The sequence below is a fragment of the Phalacrocorax carbo genome, chromosome 3 (genome assembly GCF_963921805.1).
Source record: "Phalacrocorax carbo chromosome 3, bPhaCar2.1, whole genome shotgun sequence".
NCBI lineage: Eukaryota > Metazoa > Chordata > Aves > Suliformes > Phalacrocoracidae > Phalacrocorax > Phalacrocorax carbo.
In genome coordinates this window covers 101,492,952-101,506,394 of record NC_087515.1, presented here as the reverse complement: position 1 = coordinate 101,506,394, position 13,443 = coordinate 101,492,952, and the positions used below count along the sequence as shown (strand labels likewise).

Here is a 13,443-nt window from a genome sequence, read left to right as displayed (position 1 = left end):
AGAGTGCTGTCTTTTGCTGTCCTCTGAGAAATACATGTATATGTGGCCAAATTAATAAACTTAGGAAAAGCTGCCCTTCACAAATGCTTTTTAGAGGCTTGCCATGAAAACCTCTGAGCATCATCCAGGTTGTCTCATAGCCATACAGAATGTCATTCCTTTAAAGGCAACACATATAATGCTAGCCCTATATTGCTACCTGCAGAGCATTTACAGTGAGAATTCTGTCATTTCACTGAGTCCCCTCATGAGCATGCACAAGCCTGCCATGCGTCATTTGTACTGAATACAATATTGGTTGATACTGACCTTGGCCAGGCTGTAAATAAGAGTTTCATTGATTTAGTCACATCAGCTTTCAGAATAAGTGAGGCAAAAATCTATGTCCTTAGTGACAGACTGCAGTTTAAGAACTACATTCCCTTTCAAAACCAAGAACAGTTGCAACAATTCCTAATTATCTACCTTCTTTTTCCTTCTAGTAAAATATCTCCGCTGATGTCCTTATGCAACAAACCCAGCACTCAGAAATGGCTGGTCCATATAAAGAATCAAACTTCTGCAAGCTGAGATTTTAGCTAAAACTGCAGAAATCTATGCTGTGAATCTAAATATCCCGAGTTCCTGCCAGCTGAAAACTAGTGGGAGCAATACACTTCTCTTCCCCTCCCCCGCTTCCCTTAGCTTTTCAGTTTGGTTTTTTGTTTGTGCTGGTTTTGGCTATAGTAGAGTTAATTTTCTTCATAATAGCTGATATGGGGCTGTGTTTTGGATTTGTGCTGGAAACAGTGTTGATAATTCAGGGATGTTTTCGTTACTGCTGAGCAGGGCTTACACAGAGTCAGGCCTTTTCTGCTTCTCACCCCACCCCCCCAGCGAGCAGGGTGGGGGTGCACAAGGAGCTGGGAGGGGGCACAGCTGGGACAGCTGACCCCAACTGACCAAAGGGATATCCCACACCATATGACGTCATGCTCAGCATATAAAGCTGGGGGAAGAAGAAGGAAGGCGGGGGGACATTTGGAGCGATGGCGTTTTGCCTTCCCAAGTAACCATTAGACATGATGCAGCCCTGCTTTCCTGGAGGTGGCTGAACACCTGCCTGCCCGTGGGAAGTAGCGAATGAATTCCTTGTTTTGCTTTGCGTATGCAGCTTTTGCTTTACCTATTAAACCATCTTTATCTCAACCCACAAGTTTTCTTTTACTCCTCTGATTCTCTCCCGTCCCACTGGGGAGCGGGGAGCGAGCAGCGGCATGGGCCTTAGTTGCTGGCTGGGGTTAAACCACAACAGTGTTTTGTTTCGCCTTTTGTTGTTGTTGTTTTGTTTCAATTAGGAAATCAGCATAGAAAAGTTATGCTAAAATGTTGCTACATTGGTAAATTAAAGCAATCAGAAGTCAGATGTATGGCTCTGTGCAACCTGGATTTACTCCTCTAATGTTCATGAGACCACAAGGGAAGAGAGCTCCAGCCTGTTCTGAGCACTCAGAGAGACAGCCAGCTATTTTCATTATTTAAAGGTGGCTCCATTAAGTAAATATAAGTAATACAGCCAAAACATACAAACATATATTTCCATACACATGCTAGTAATTGCTACAGACATACACCGCATGCAACAGATGATGTGAAAAGGTTGAAGTGCCAAGGTGAAGTACCAGGTGAAGTAACTTCCAGGTAGTAACCTTCTACTCCTGGACACTGGACAGGAGCGACAGGAGTAGAGCCCAACTCTACTCAGTCCATCTGGGAGCCTCATGTATCTGGTGTATCGGGGCTATGAAATACACATGATGGAAAGATAAGGCCAAAATTTCCTGGATCTTTTTTTATGATCCATCCTACTCGATGGAAGCAATAGAGTCATTGAGACTACAGGTAGGGCCAGACTTTGATTCCCTGGACCTTAATGGAAGCGGGACTGTGTCTGTATCAGCCAACACAAGCAGTATAGTGGAAGCCACTGCAGCCAGCAGACCTGCACCGATTTAGGAAAATCTCTTAAGCATTAAAAGATGTAGATCTGTGAGATACTCTGCCACACTATCACAGGGGGAAAACCTATTGCTCCATTTTCTTTCTACACTGTGAAATAGCTAACAGATACTTAAAACATATAATTTAATGTGATACTAGGACTATTCAGGATGACACGGAAAAATACAACACGGGGAGCCTACTATTATAGAGCTTACTTCTTGTGGAAATTTCCTTTACAAAAAAAATTTTAGTGTGCACCAGGGATTGTTCCATAGTAAAAGAAAATACTCCTTGAGAGACCAAGACACCCAGAAATCTATTCTTAGTTCTGAAATCGAATTTTAGAATCAGAAATTAGAGATTTTCTAAATGTTAAATGCATTATGATTCATCTACTGGTGATGGCTACTGGCCGAAGCCTTGTTATATACCCTGTGCTGCAGCTCCTTCACCATCACCACACTCCTATCCCCATTAACTGGATAAAAGTCTTTGGCAAAGTATGTTTACGTATGTAACAGAAGAATTTGGTAGAAGCTAAGCAGCGCTACAAGCTCTTAGAGACACATACCAAATAGGGATTTAAGTATGTGGGTCTCTCTCACTGAGTGACTTTACCTCAAAATACTTCAAGGTTTACTAATTATTATGCTTTGATATGAAAAAGTCACTTGTGACTTCCAGAAAAGTCTGTCTATAGACAGTGCTTCTTCATATTTTATATATTTTCCTCTTTGGCTGTTTATTACTAGCAAGAAAATGGGATCTTTATCTCTTTAAGAGCTCATCTGCTTCTGTTTGCTGAACCGTATTCTTCACTTGAAGTCATAATCTGGCTGCAGTATCACAAGTGGTTGCTCTGGGGTGGATTATAATGCGATAAAGGCAGAGGATCATGATTTCAGGTGGAAAATTAACTCCATATCAACAAAGATAATGTTACAAGAGCAGAGTCCTCATACCAAAACCTGAAATGCTTACTCATTCCTTCAATGAGACTTTGCCAGAAGAAAAACAGAAATCTGGAAAATTCCAAAATCTGGTAATCAAAAATTAAGACAGGAGCCAGAAGTGATGTAATGGATGGGAGCTGCTAGCCCTATGCTTAATGCAAGGCTAGAATGCCCAGTGATTCCTTCTCAACAGTGAAATGAACAGACCCTCCTTGCATCATCTGTGTCATTTATGCTTCAGCTGAACCCAAAATCAAAAATGTGTCATACTGTTACAGCAATCAAAATAAAAAATATAAAATGACACATATCTGTTTGGTAAAGACAGCACTACTTTAGATGTTAAGCCAGTACTCACAGGAGAACAGAAAAGTATTACAAAATATTCAGGGATGCACAATGCACCACCTGAGTCCAAATCACTGAGCAAACTCTAGAGATTTTAAAATCATGCTGGCAAAACAATGAGGCCACCATAACTCCATTAAGTAATTTGTGGTTTCCGGTATCATGTGAATGCTGTGTCACCGGACAGTAACAAACCTTTCCTTGTTCTTTGCGTTGAGAGTTGCTCATTCCCTACTGCCTGACTCATTTATATGCCTGTACAATTTTGACATAAGGTAAACCAAACAAATAAGACTTCAAATATGTATTTTTAGAAAATCTGCTTTCTTCTAAATACTAAAATAACTGCACAAAGAGCACAAAATTTACACTGTGAGGTATTTTTCTTTAAAGAAGCAACTCAAGTGACCACCAGAACCAGTTTTAGATAGTACGGAGGAAGACGAGGCAAACAGGGATTATCTTCTCTCCAAAACCATCCATGCACATCCTCCTAGTTAGCCTGAATCCAAGAAGATTAATCTTCCTAATCATCCTCTACAGCCAGTGGGAATAGAGTGATGTCTCTGGAGGCCAGTGCAGAGCCAAAGCCTCGCTCACCTACTCTCAAGGGGGATTTTTTGTCTTTGGAAGGAGGCTGGGGAAATCAGCCTCTTTTAGCTGAAATTCATCTTTGTGTCTAATCATTCTATGTCTTCTCTAAAAGTGCTTTATTTCCTGGAATGAAGTGTGGTAATACTGAAAGGACCTGTTGTGTCTATCTTTACACCCAAACCAACGATGAATGTTGCAAGCCTGGGCGCTACATCCCAGAGTGCGCAACCCAGTGGTTGTGTAAAATTACTTCCACAGTATGAGGTTCTTTAATAAAATATCTTCTTATCCAGCCAAATTTTAACTTCACATCTCTGATTCAGTGAGTGATTTCTTGTGTATAGAAACACAGTGTGCGATTCCTCTGACCAAAGCTCAGCAGACCTCCTCTCCCTGGGTTCCCGTTCGAGCCACTGAAGTCAGCAGGTCAGATGAACCATTCCCTAACAGCTCCCATTTTCCTCCACTGGCCATGAAGGGGGCTCAAGCTGACTACTTCACTAACAGATATCTACACTGTAAGTATCCAAAATTAGATAGGATGGATCAGACCCATGATGACTAGGTTTTGGTCTGCCTTCAAGACAGATTCATCATTCCGTATATATTTTATAATCAAATTTCCTTTTATTTTATTGCTTCTACATGAAATAATTCCAGTGTCTTCCATAACTATTTTTTGTGAGAGTTTTACGTGTCCTTACTCACAGACCTCACTCTTGCTGGATCCCCAAAATTCAGCACAGCAGTCTTATAAGCTTGTATTACTGATATATATAATAGTATAGCATGTTTTTCTGTTCTGTTTAAATATTTCTCATCCCATCTTCTTTTCTGATCAGGCTATACATCTGAAAGAAGTCTTCACTGAATTGTCAAGAGTCATTCAAAAGGCCCTTTTGGGAGACCATACACTTAAAAATTAATAAAGCGGATAAACAACTTTTCTCTGTAATATACCCGGCCTTGCATTTATGTACATTGTGTGTATTCATTTGCCCCATTCTTCACAATTTCTTCAGTGTGGTCTGGTATCTGATAACCAAGTATGTGATACTCTGCAAACCTTGTTATGTTTTTGCCTATTCCCATTCCTAGCCCATTCATTAATATAAAAAACATGATTTTGAAACTTCCCAAAAAATTTGTCTAACTTTTGCTTTTTTATTTACAGATGAGGACATTCTGGATAACATGTTGAACCTTTTTCTTTCACTTTCTTAGTTTTTTCTGTATTTCTTTTTAATTCTTTGATACATTAATAGCACCATATAAGTACATAAATTCTATCCCATGTGTGCATTATTGCTTTGGTGACATAAATCTTTGACTCCTCCATTCTTTCAACATGTGATTGCATTAACTCACCAGATCCTCTTCCTCACCATTCTAGTTTCTACTAGTGCCTTCATTATACCTTATCTATTATTTTTACACTTGGTAAGAAACCATATTCATTCTTTATTTTTTTCCAGTGGGCAAGTACTTGATGTAGAATATATTGGATGTTGGAATTCTAATCTTGGAACCCAACCTTTCCAGTAAGTATGTGTTTTCAGAGTCACTAAACATTAACTTCAAGAGAAGTAAGAGTGCATTATAGAATCATAGAATCATTAAGGTTGGAAAAGGCCTCTACGATCATCAAATCCAACCATCAACCCACCACCACCATGCCCCCTAAGCCATGCCCTGAAGTGCCACGTCTACGCGTCTTTTGAACACCTCCGGGGATGGTGACTCCACCATCTCTCTGGGCAGCCTGTTCCAATGCCTGACCACTCTTTCAGTGAAGAAATTTTTCCTAATATCCAGTCTAAACCTCCCAATGCAGCTTGAGGCCATTTCCTCTCATTCTATCGCTAGTAACTTGGGAGAAGAGACCAACACCCACCTCACTACAACCTCCTTTCAGGTAGTTGTAGAGACCAATAAGGTCTCCTCTCCTCTTCTCCAGGCTAAACAGCCCCAGCTCCCTCAGCCACTCCTCATAAGACTTGTTCTCCAACAAGTCTTACCTGATATCCAGCTGAAGTCAAGAGAAATCTTTGTATTAACTTCAGTGGACACTGGCCTGCAGCCCAGTTTACCTTCTGGCAGAACTTCAGTAAACCACAGAAAAAACCCTAGCTAGTATAAAGCTACAATTCATCACATTAAGAGGAATGACAACAGAACTCAACTGGTTTTGCAAATGCCTTTACAGATATTTGAGTAAGTCCCATAGATTAAATGCACTTTTGCAGGTGCACTAATGAATATCAAAGCCAACAGAAGCTCAGACAGGATATCCAACTTCATGTGCTTGCTTTTAAGGTTTTTGACAGTGATTGTATATACATGAGAACTGTCATCTATTACCATTGTCAATTAATGGCCTCAAGAAACAGTCTTTGAATTGTCAGTTACTGCCTGTTTAAAGCTTGGAAACCTTCATGTATATGCAACCTATAACATTTTAGGGCCTGGAGACATTAGTATGCGTAGTATCAAAACCATTCTCAAGATGCCAGAGTTCTTAGCTGTTTTGCAGACAGGCTGAAATAGAATTAAACCCTGTAGTTGAAGTACCTACTTGAACTAAAAAGGCAGGTTTAATTAAATAACTTTATTGTATCAAATTCCCCAGCATGCTGAGAGACATTTGAGTCTTTCTGTTGCACATATAAATGTTGTATGTATATATGCATCTGCATTGTAAGAACAGTTTTAAATTAAAAAGAGATCAAGATTGCATTATCTCCCTTCTTCTCCCATAGCGACTTCCATCCCAAATATCGTCATTTTACAACGAAACAAAAAAGACCCCACAACGTTTATTTAACTGTCAGTTCAGCAAGTTCAACACAAAATCCAGGATTCAACCTAAGTCCTCCAAACTACTTATATATCCTCTCTAATAGTAAAGATTGCTAATTAAAGCTAGGTCTTAGTTTTCTATAGCAGGAAGATTACCTATACTCATTCAATATACTACTTCACAAATGCAAGAGGAGGAAGCAACTGCATTTGTTCCTTTTTGGTTCTACCAGGTCTCAAAAAATAGACTGCAACTTTTTTTGTGTGTGTGGTTCTCTTTATCTTTTTTAATCTTAGCTAAGGATTACTCCTATAAAGAACTGAATCAAGATTTAAAATATCAAATGTAAGATTTTACATTCAATTTCTCATTCAACTCCCTCATTAACAAGCTTTCACTGATGCTTCTTTGCATGCCTTATGTTTATTTTAGGAGATATTATTCTTATCTTCTAAAACCTAAACTCTAAGCAGTGCTGGAACCACTTCTCAGATTGAAGACTGTGATTTGGCATGTGTCATATTCCAAGGTAAGTCCACACATTCCAAGGGATTAAAAGCAATTGTCTTTTACATAACCTGAACAAGATTACTTTTCCAATCAAGTTCATGAAAGACAACATCAATAACCTGTTTTCCAGTTCCAAAGCAGGCCCCCAAGTGTAGATATACGAGCCCTTGTGTGAACCCAGGGTTTAGATGTGAACTTAGAATACAGTTTTTAATAACCCATGCTGCACTACACTGTTGTTTTACACAATGTGTTTGGTTTTTCCTGTCATAAGGTTGGGATTCCTATGAAAGCAGGTAAGCTGTATGTAACACTAGGAAAATCTGATGATGTGTAAGCAAATAGCATCCCTAGTCATGCTTCAAGATACCCTTTAAATACTCCTTCCTGTCTAAATATATAAACCTCAGAAGCTGCCCTGTTCTCCAAGCAGTCCTATCATCCCCTGACAAGAAGGCTTGCAACCCCGCACAGCCGCCTTGCCTTTGCAATGGCTTATCCCAGTTCCTTCCCTGTTACCTCTGGGCACTGCAAGCCTACAGTAGGAACGGAACAATTATTTAAGAACAAAAATAAATCAGAGTACTGCTTGATGAGTGGTCTGCAAGGGAAAGTTTAATTTAGAATGTACTAGTACATTCCCCAAGCATGTCCCTCTTCAACCCCTGCTTCCTCTGTTTTCCCTCTCATCACTTCTCCTCAGCTTGGGCAGTGTACAGTATACATCAAGAATCTGCCATAAGGAATTAACTTTAAATATTAAAAATACAGTAAGAAGGAGAATAAGAACTAACACATGGATTGCTAAACCACATAAGTGCTGCCCAACATCTAGTACAGAGACATGACTCTCCTCTGTCCAGCGTGCTTGAAGTGCAAACCGGTGAGAGAACTTATGCCACCTCATGTGAAGATGGGTCAAGCATAAAACAGATGCGTAAGTGATGAGAGACTTAACAGGTATATATAAAAGAAGATACCTAGGGTGGAATTCAGATATCTATTAAGATGCCTAGGTTCAGATACCAACAAGATATCGGAAGGCGTCTCTCCTTCAGGAGCTACTAGTGTAAGTTCCCGTTATAGCCAATGAAAAATTTAGTCAATACATTCAGTGAGGTTTGAAGAACTGTTCAGCTCATCCTGAAGCAAACACCTACACTAGGTCAGCTGAGCAGCTCTGCAGACTATAAACTGTAAATGCTTACAGCGAGCTTATCTTGCTGTGTAAGAAGATGCTGGTTTTGCCAAGTCACTTTCCGATTCTGGCTGCACTTTACGTGCAGGAAGGTAGCGGCAGCAGATCAGAAGGGAATGATGCCTCGACCTAGTTGTATCATTTTGTTCTCTCTAGAACAAAGAAGGACATAAATACAATGCCTCAATCTGACATGATTATGCATTTCAGTGTAGTTAGCACTATCGATTTAGATAATCATAAATGAAATCTTGTAAGAAGTTTGTTTCATTTCCAGCCTGCTCTACTATTTACCCTGCCACCCTGAAGCCAAGTGCTGTATTTAAGCAGCCGAGTGGACAGGGGTGATAAGGACATTGGCACAACTTGCAAGAAATGTGCCTTTGCCCAAATGTCAACTGCAGTTAGTTTCTATAGCTGATGTAGTGTTTTCACACTTGAGCCATAACTCATGTTTCATTCCCGCTGATGAGTCAGGAACAGCAAACCACTGATTCTCCTTGACGCAAGGCATTAGGGCACAAGAGAGCACAGCAGGGGCTCAGACACTTTGGACAGCAGAAGAACCCAGATAACAGGTACCCAGGCTCACAGGTGAACAAGAAGCACAAGGAATTGGCTCAAAACCAGACAGCTTTGTGAGCACTAAGTCAAGATCGGCCGTATCAGCTGCGGGCATGACGACCTGCTCAAGCATCTCTGCAACACAGTGCCGAGTCCTTGCCCAGGGATGTTGGAGGGGCCCAAGCATGCTCTCCTCAGAGCCTGAGACCCCTCCGGACCACCAAGCACAGAGGGCAGGCTGAGAGGCCGTGGCTCTGGATAGTACCTGCTCAAGTTTGACACAGCCAGGCCCAATAGCCCAGCTCAGCTGAATTGGTTCCTGTACGAAAACAGTGAGGCAACTTCACCCTGTGCCCTGCGTGGTTCTTCCATAGCACACCCAAGATGCCTCTCCTTAAAAAAATGGGAGCGGAAGAGAGCATGAGTGACATTCCCATGCCCTAGGAAAACACATGTAATAGCCCAGGAGCAGAAATAGCCCCAGGGGTTGTACTACCCTGTTCATGCAGTGCTTTCATTTAATAGCCTCAGCCTAAAGTGCTGAGCTGTTTCTGAAGGGGCTTCCACAACCTGATCTGTCACCCTAATAATCTAACCACAGTAACTGAGAAATCAGTGTGAATGGTTAAGCTTTTCTGAGCCATATGAGATCTACGGATCCCTGTGTGACCTTTTCTGTCTAAGAACAGTTTCTGTAGCAGATGTGGTAATACATATGCTCACCACAGTACAACCTCAGCTATTTTAATTCGCAGTTTCAATCTGAGGATAGTTTCTAACAGTAGCTAGAAGCTCACATTCTGTACATGTGTACAATGGCAACAAGCCTTGACCCACCCGGATCCCCTTGAAACCAGGGCTCTGCTTGCTTGCAAGCAGCTGCTTGTGTGCGCCAGGAACGTGCACTGTAAACTGGCATACAACATAACTGATGCTGCAACCTCATCTAAAATACACATTTCCAGAGATAACAGTAGATACTGAGAAGCCTGAATATGTGAATACTTACATGATAGCTAAGAGGTTGTTGACTTAACTAAATTAATGGGAAACTAAATAGTAAGAACATTTATTATGTAGCAGATCTTTATGCAGGGGTTGTCCCCACGCTGTTAAGAGAACTGTGAGGATGTGTTCATCTATAATGCAGGTCCCAATATACAGTGTATTGAGACCATGCCTTACCCATCAATGTGGACCGTGGCACAACGTCAGTACTTGACTGACAGATCTAGGAGGAGATCTCCTCAGCATTTCAGTGCTCTGCAGACTGCTGGATGTCAGAATAAAGAGAGATGCAGGCAACCAGATGGCCATAGAAATATAGAGGGTATTTCTACACTACACTGTAGTACAGAGTAAAGGTACCTGAGTTAACTCTGGAGTTAGCTCAGGAACCCAAGCCGTCTTGCTGCAGCAACCAGGGAATTGCCATATATTTTGTCATACAATTACCAAACAGGCCGCTTCTCAGCATAGACCTATGCTTGCTAGGCTATCTAAAGGCAGCACTGCAGTGAATAAAGCTGACAGTGACGGACAGATGACATACAGTAAGCAGAATCTCAGTGGTACCTAGTTTGCCATGTAAAAGCTCAGGGTAACACACTCTGTCGGGGACACATTACTGGACATGTTATGAAAAAAGGATAGAAGGATTTGTCCTTATACACTGCAATCTGTATTTATAACTCTCCATTCATTCCTGCACATAAGTGCTTTCATACATCTAAGAAAACAATTTATTTTTGTCTTAGATTTATTTTCCCTTGAACCTGTTTCTTAACTCTTAGACAGCTAATGGAAAAACAGTTTAAACATCCTGGGGGGAAAGCATGTGAAACACAAAGGTAAAATATTTTCAGGCTGATTCAGCTCTGCAAAGACAAAGAGGCATCCTTTGAATAGGTGAATGACTGTATTGTTCTGGTTAGTCCTGTACGTTTCTGTTGCTCCTTGAATGCACTCCCTCCAATCAAACAGAAGACACAAATTCAGCTTGGAGGGTCTGCTGATTTCTCTTTTCACTGGAGCTGTACATATCTGGAGCAATTTATAAATAACTCTGCAATGCTCAGGATGAATTATGGTGAAACTCTTCAAAGACTAGTCATTATTGTTTTGTAAGATTTTTAGAACTGTATTTTTAGGCAACTGTCTCACAATCTGCCTCAGAAGGGGGACGATTATGGCAAAGGTATGCTTTGGGATAGATTTATGAACACTTTTTCTGAGCATCAATTGTTGGCAAAGTCAATATATACATTTACCAGAGACAGTCATACTATAGTTTTACATCCATTGTACCATAATGGATGATTTAGCAAATTCATTTGCCCTTAAAATTGTCATCAGTCTTGGGTGACCTATTTCACTACCCATCTTGTCACAACAATAGACTGAATATATATAACCCTGTAGTGACTGTTCAGTGTACTAAAAAGAAAAGGAGGGGTCTGCAAAACTCAAATGACCAAATGTTATTCCTTTGCTACAGCTGTGGTTAATACATGCTGCCAGCCCTCCCAAAGAGTCTTTCCATGAAGTGTCAACTCCTGTTTGCCTTACTGTGTGTCTAGTCCCACCAGACATGCACCTGGGTTATGTGAAGCCAGAATTTACAGTGGACTGTAACACTTCTACAGATTTGCTTCCTAGCAGGTTTATACCTTTAGGTCTCTGTGGAAGCATTTGCAGGAAACTTGTCCAAAATATATGAGCCAAAAATCAAATAAATACAAAAAGATAAATAAATACCCACTGACACTGATACCTTCAGTTCTAGAGATCACACTATTTCTAATTTAAAAGGTAGGATAAGAGAAAAATGTAAAGCTCGAGAAAAATTCAGAGAAAATTTATAAATCTGGTGATTTTTTTTCCCAGTAATGTGAAAACCATCAACTACTGGTTTAGTAATTAGCACAAACTTCCCTTCACAATCTCATTAAAAAACACCATTTAAAAATCCTGAATGAGAACCTTCCTTTTCAACAGTCCTTACACCCATATCGTAAGATTTTAAGCATTATACCATTTGGATTAATTCCTTCCAGCCTAAGGGCTAGCAGCTTACTTCCTTTTTAACTGAAAGGTAAAAATCTCATATAATCCCATGACTCCAGAGGTTTAGACAATAAAGAAAACTGATTCAGAAATAAATTTAAATCACCAGAAGTAGCAACACCGTATTCATTTCAATGCATCAAGCCCAAGCCCTCGAAGTACTCAGAGAAAATTCCTGTACTTCATGAAAAAACAAACTTCTACAGAAAGCACAAGAAAAAATAAGCCACTGAATCACTGATAACATTCAAATTTTTGAATATACAAGGAATAATAATAATAAAAAAACACATAGTTGCTACTATGGTAAAACTCACCGAGTAATACTGTTACTTTGGTGTGGTTTTGGTGAGCACAGACATTTCCACACTGATTCCCAAAATAAAGAATAGTGCGAATAGCTACATCAAAGGCAGATTTGTCATGTAAGCAATGAATATTTCTGTTGGAAATTGACTTGTTTTCTTTTTACAGCCATGGCATATCTAGGTCTCCCTCAGATTAGAAACATTAACTATTCTGGGTGCGATTCCTATGTGACTGCATGGAGTATCAGTGGAGGGAATCTTAAGAGCAGTTATGGTCATAATGGACTTAAAGGACTGCAATAAAAAAATGTATCCAAAAAATAGACCTGACAAGCTTCAGATGGTAGTAAATGAATGTTAGTGGGGAGGCAGAAACACCCCTGTATTATCTCAGGAAACTCTCAAATCTTCTCGCTGGTTAATTTTCCTGTTTTGAAGCACCTCTAACAAAGACAGACTTTAACCTGCTTTATATTCATAACGATTCATGCAAATTTACCTCATTTAGAGGCAGGGGGTCAAGTGTTTAAGTTCATTCTATAATGAGTAATATCTGCATAGACTTTTGCAGTATAATAATGAGGCATGCTTTGCAGAGACATTCAAAATCAAGACCCACAAAACCAGACGAACTATTTGTGGATTCAATTCACCAGCAGCATATAAAAATCAGAAGAGAAGAGCTGATAAGGATCACAAATACGTTTTCAAATTTAGTATTTACCCTCCCATAGTATGGTGTCTTGTTTTTTCATGTGGGGTTCAGTACTAAAGGAAAGGGGTTAAAGAGTTCTCACTGTACATAGACAAAGACAACGTAGGCACGCACCGTGAGAGCTGTGGCTCTGGCAAAGAACCTCAACATAAAATTGCTACCCATCTATTTTTCCAAATATACAGCTTCCCTGGCAGGCAGCCAAGCATGCAGGAATTGCCAACCGTTCTGTAGATGGGGCAATTATCATTCTCTCTGCGCTGCCACTAGACCACCTGCATCCTCACGTGTAGGTTGGATTTGAACCCAGCTTTCAGGAGATGAATGCCAACCCACCGCTATTTACTATCAACCTACTTTTCATTATCTTCTATTATCATTCGGAAACACCATTTATAACTGCA

The 13,443-nt window shown here is 40.2% G+C and overlaps 1 protein-coding gene across 1 annotated transcript in view; it reads right to left on the bottom strand.

Moving 5' to 3' along the window:
• The window catches only part of DST (dystonin), a 316,491-nt gene that overhangs the window by 300,502 nt on the left and 2,546 nt on the right, over nucleotides 1-13,443 (bottom strand). The window lies entirely within an intron of this gene.